General features: G+C 35.4%; 1 pseudogene across 1 annotated transcript; it reads right to left on the minus strand.

Annotated features, from left to right (window-relative positions):
* Window positions 1–4,708: 4,708 nt before the first annotated feature.
* LOC311615786 (small ribosomal subunit protein eS8-like) lies at window positions 4,709–5,449 on the minus strand (annotated as a pseudogene). The gene has a single exon. The product of its transcript is annotated as a small ribosomal subunit protein eS8-like (transcript).
* Window positions 5,450–5,904: the final 455 nt, after the last annotated feature.

Genomic DNA, 5,904 nt, shown 5'->3' on the forward strand with positions numbered 1-5,904 from the left:
GAGGCCTGTGGGTGCGACTGGCCCGCCCCGGGCAGGCTAGGGAGTTCCGGGATTGGGAGGAGGCAGAGGAGCAGCGGTCAGGGGCCGCAGGCCTGGAGAAAAGACATCTGGACTCCGGCTGGGCCTCCTCCACCTCCAGCAGCGGCGGCAGTGACTGATGGTCACTAGCTTTTCTCTCTTATTTTTCTAATTTTAAAAGAAGATTCCCTGTATCTTTCTTTCCTTGCTCCAGAAGCCTGCCATTTCTTTAATTGAGAATAGTCATAGAAAATATTATTATTAATATAAGGTGTTTACGAAGGTATGTGGCTTTATATAAGCAACAATGACAGCTACTGTTTGTGCAGCACTTATGCATCATTATTCTAAGTACTATAAATACATTAAGTCATCTTTTTCTCACAGTCATCTTAAAATGCAGGCATTATTATTTTCATCCTCATTTTACAGAGAGGAAACAGGACAGATAAATTGTGGAAATTGCCTAAGGACATATAGCTAATAAGTGTTAGTGAGCTTCAAACTTGGACATCTGGCTCTAGAATCTGTGCTCTTAAGTACAGTATTTTACTGCCTCCCCACTGTAAGTGTATCCAACACAATTTAATTTGTGTTCTCAACTGTACATGATGATATTTTTTCTTTGAATAGTAGTGTTTTTCTCGTGTATGTATATTGTATACATGTGTGTGTTTCCCATAATAATGTTTTATGGGAATATTCGTTTGTTTCCAGGACTGAGAAATGAGGTAACAAATTAAAAATTAGAAAGTTTTAGTGCCTGAGACTCATAAAGATAGTAAAAGCCTATAAATTGAGAGTTTACCAAAGCCTATTTGAGTTATATATTTAATGTAACAAATTTAAAGCTTCCATTCTTAATTTCTTAATTTTGAAACTAAAATATTGTATTTAATAATTCACTTTTGATCTCTATACTAATGATTAAGTAAATATAACCTAATTTTGTTATACATTTATTTTTATTTTATGATCAGATTCATAGTTTCAGTTATCTTAGATTAAATAGTCATTATCTGATCCTGTAGTCAGGGACTATACCTTATTTCCTCAAAACCTAGAGACAAGGCTGAGTCATTCTATATAATAAAGAGGTAATATATAACTGGTCGTTACACCACATAACGACCGATCACCAGGAGGGCAGGGCAGCCAGCTATGTGCAGCTGAGAGCTACAGCGGTGGTGGGCAGGGTGGCCAGCTGAGGCAAGCGGCAGAGAGCTACTTGTGCACAGATTTGTGCACAGGGCCACCAGTAATATAAAATGGATATTTAATAAGTACACTGACTAAGTGAATTAGAGTTACTAGTAATGATTACCTACCAAGTAGAAGGCACTGTGCATCATGATTTAACTATATTATGTTGAATACTTTAACAACCTAAATATAAGATAGTTATTATCCTGATTTTACAAATTAGAAATTGAGGTTCAGATAGTTTAATTCATTTGTACAAATTATTAATTGACAGAAGCATCATTCAAACTTACGTTATATTCCAAAGACCATGGGCTTCTCATGACATCATTTTGCAAGGATGAGTGAATGAGTAGATGGTTAATTTTCCTCCATTCTGGATAAACAATAATTTTAATCCAGCTTCTTATCTCATTTCTGAGTTAAAATAGTTCTTAGTGCCAGAAAAAAGGAAAGATTAAAAGATAATAAAAAGAGATCATTAAAATGGAAAATAAAACAGATGAAAGGAATGAGTGGCTATGTGTTCTTACAACATGGTATCTATAATTATTTATATGTCCATCTCTCCAACTGTATTGTGAGCTACCCTGGGACAGGGAAAGTGTCTTTTATTATACAATTGCCTATTATAGGATCTGGTACATAATAAATGATTCAAAATGTTTGTGGAATAAAATAGAAGAAAAATTTGGAAGAAAAAAAGGTGAGAAAGCAACACACACATATTCTGGAGCAAAGAGCTAAAGTGGGGACAAACATACACTAGTACCTGATTTTAAGGAGTAGTGATAACTGTAGAATGAATGCCACTTTTGAAAGCATTGTGTAAAAAAGAAAATTAAAATTAGATATTAGCTAAACAAATTTTATTTATAAGTTGGATTTGCTTATGGGGGAAAAATAAGATGGGTTTCCAAATAATTAAATATAAATGGATGGGAAAATAGTTATCCATCATTTTAGCAGATATCTGAAATATTTTCCATTCAACAAATGTTTTTTAAGTGACTGCTATGTGTAAATATTGGGCTAGGCCCTAGAGATAAAATTATAATCTTCTCTCACAATCTATTCAAGAAGATAAACAAACAAGGCTAACAGATTTATCCTCACTCAGTTTATAGTCTAGGAGACAAAGAAGCCTGCTAAAGTAGTATTCTAAAGTTTCTCTTTAGCATCTTCCTTTCTCTTTCTCAAACTCCTCCACTGTAGACCATCATTCTCCACATGATCTACCAATATCATACTCACCTCTAGCTATCCCAGATCACATTTCAGGCCTTTCTTCTTCAAAAGCGCTTCAATTTATTTTTCATTTTATTTAGGTTAACTCTCCATGAATATGAATTGTGTATTAACATTAAACTAATAATGGACATTGGAAGCTGCTGATTTAGGACACTGCAGTTTATTTTATCTCATTTTAAACATATTTTGTAAAAAGACAACCTCTGATGTACTGTCTTTACTTACTGGCTTTGTTTCCTGCATATGCCATATCTCAGCAAAACTCTGTTTCTTTTTTGCTTTTGTTTTATTTCTTGAAAGCAGAAACAGATTATTTTTCATCTCGGTATCTTCCATAGCACATCGAACAGTTATTAATCCAAAAAAGTAATAAATAAATACCTGAATACATAAATAAATATTTTATATCTGTTCATGATAAACACACAGTATATATAAGCCACTCTAAGATTCAATGTACTAAAGATTTCTTTCAATTTTGGGGTCTGTACTTTCACTTCTACAATTGGCTCCTTGTGTGCACAATTAGCCACTTGCTAACATAATTGGCCACTTCCCCCTCCCCCTTTTTAGGATATTCAGTGACAAAGTATGGGTGCACTTTTGGGACCTATAACTAGTTGCACCTGAGATAGAAATGAAAACAAATTTAGAAACCTACTTGTGATCCCTTGATAATTTGTCTCTTGGTTATCTAACTCTTGCAACCATCAAATTTTAATATTTTTTCTCAGCTCCATTGTCATGGATTTTATGGAAATTTGAAAAAAAAAGAATTTGTTCTATAATAAAATTGGAGCATGTAAGTGAAAAATAAAACAATGGAAAATGTATTTAGAAACTGGTTTCTGCAGAAACTCTATCAAGGGGCATTGGAAGATTGAAAGTAGACTTGAGCAACATCTCATTTTATAAACCACTTTTCTTCCTAAGAAAATTCCTATTCGAATGAATTCACTTTTTGTACAGTGTTAGGTCACGTTATGCAAAATGAATTTAAGAGCCCACTAGTGGGTCTTTTCAACCCACCTAAAATTTCACATGATGAGGCTTAACAAAAGGAAAAGTGTAATTTGCATATCATATGGTTTGTACATATTTTTTTTCTATTCTGTAGGTTACCCTTTTACTTTAGTGTTGATTTCTTTGCTGGTGTTGATCCCTTTGCTGTAGAGAGTTTTTATTTTTTTATTTTTTTATGTTTTAATCCTCAACTGATGATATTTTTCCATTGATTTTCAGAGAGAGTGGAAGAGAGAGGGAAAGACAGAGAGGAATATCAATGTGAGAGAAACACATCAATTGTTTGCCTCCTGCATGTGCCCTGACCAGGACCCAGCAAAGGAGAGCCTACACACAAGGCACATGCCCTTGACCAGAATCAAACCTGGGACCCTTTGGTCTGCAGGTCAGTACTCTATCCACTGAGCCAAAGTGGTTAGGTGAGAGCTTTTTAGTATGTGTAGTTCCACTAATCTATTTTTGCTTTTGTTGCCTATGTTTTTTGGATCATCTTTAACAAACCCAAAACATTGTCAAGGTCAATATTAAAAACCTTTATCCCTCTTTTCTTCTAAAATTTTTAGTTTCAGGTCTTATGTTTAAGTTTTTAATCTATTTTGAGTTAATTTTGGTGTACACTATAAGATAAATTTCATTCTTTTGCATGTGTACATACAGTTTTCCCAATACAATTTGTTGAAGACACTATCCCTTCCCTTTTGTGTATCACTTCCTACTATGTCAAAGATAAGTTTGCCATAAATGTATAGATTTATTTCTGATCTCTCTGTTTTGTCCCATGGGTCAATATATATATTTAATGCCAATATCATACTGTTTTGATTATTATAACTTTGTAATGTATTTTGAAATCAAGAAGTGTGATGCCATCTACTTTGTTTAAGATTGCTTTGGCTAGTTGGGGTCTCTTGTGGTTCCCTATAAATTTTAGTATAATATTTTTATATTTCTGTAAAAAATGCCATTGGTATTTTGAAAGTAATTGCCTTCAATCTCTAGATTACTTTGGATAATATTTATATTTTGACAATACTATTTATTCTAACCCATGAAGACAGTATGTCTTTTCATTTAGCCATTTTTTTCAATTTTGTTCACCAAGTTTTATATTTTTTTAGTGTATAAGTTTTTTATTTCCTTGGTTAAACTATTTTTTTTTTCCTTTTAGAATAAACACTTTTATTACATGAGCTAAGATAGAAGGAAAGAGAATTTATTTGCCTTTCTGGGCTTTGATTTTCCTCAAATAGAACTCCAGCTCCTTTCCCTCGAGCATATAGCCATCTGCTTAGCCACATTGGCCTGGTATTGAAGCATGCATGCAAGAAGCTCACCCTGCTGGAACTTCTCTTCGAGAAGACTGCTGATTTTGGCATTCTTTTTTCCTTTCATCATATTTTTCTGAAATTTCTTTGATTGTTTTTGGTTCAAATTTTCTTTCTCTTCAGGAGTCATCTTAGCCCCCTTTTTTCAGCCCAGGAGCAGCACTTAGTGGGACTCCTACCACTGTCAGTAGGGTGTGCTGTCAGCCAGCATGAGGCAGTTCTTTACTAGGGTCTTGGTGCGGACCAGTTCATTGTTGGATGCATTGTAGATAACATCAATAATCCTTGTTTGGTGCATGCAACACTCTGAGTCCCAGGAGAAGTTGCCCACATCCAGCCTCAAGGCTTGGTACTTCCTCTTGCCTCCGTGCACTCACACTGTGTGTATGTGGAGGGGTCCAATCTTCGTGTTGGGAGCAGGGCGTCCCAGCTCATATTTTTGCTTCTTGTGGTAGGGCTTTCTCTTCCCCTTGGTCTTGCGGCCCTCATGCCAGTTGTCCCGAGAGATACCCATAGCTCGGTGCCAGCTGGAAAGAGATGGTTAAGTCTATTCTTAAGTATTTTTTAAAATAGACAAAATAACTGGATCAATATTAGGATGCTTATTATTAAAAAAAAAAAAGAAAGAAAGAAAAAGAAAACAGTGTTGATGAGGATGAGGAGAAAAAAGGGGTATCCTTGTACACTGTTGGTGGAAATTAAATTTGTACAGTCATTAACAGTATGAAGGTTCCTCAAATAATCCTACATAATAAAAGAGTAATATGCAAATTAACCATCACTCCACTCAAGCCATGCCCACCAGCCAAGCCCACCAGCCGATCAGAGCGAGTATGCAAATTAACCCTAACCAAGATGGCTGCAGCCACAGAGAACAGTTGAGAAGTTTGGGTTTCTCTGCCAATAGAGGAAGCCAAGCTTTCCACACACCCTGGCCAGCCTAGGCCTCCACTCAAGGCTACAAAGTTTTGATTATAGAAGGTAAACAAATTCAAACAGAAATGGTGGCAGCCACGGAGCTAGCAGGAGGCTTAGCTCCACTCCAGGCTACAAAGTTTCAATTGTAGAAGGTAAATAAATCCCA

This window comes from Pipistrellus hanaki, assembly GCF_964339955.1.
Source record: "Pipistrellus hanaki genome assembly, chromosome: X".
NCBI classification, from domain to species: domain Eukaryota; kingdom Metazoa; phylum Chordata; class Mammalia; order Chiroptera; family Vespertilionidae; genus Pipistrellus; species Pipistrellus hanaki.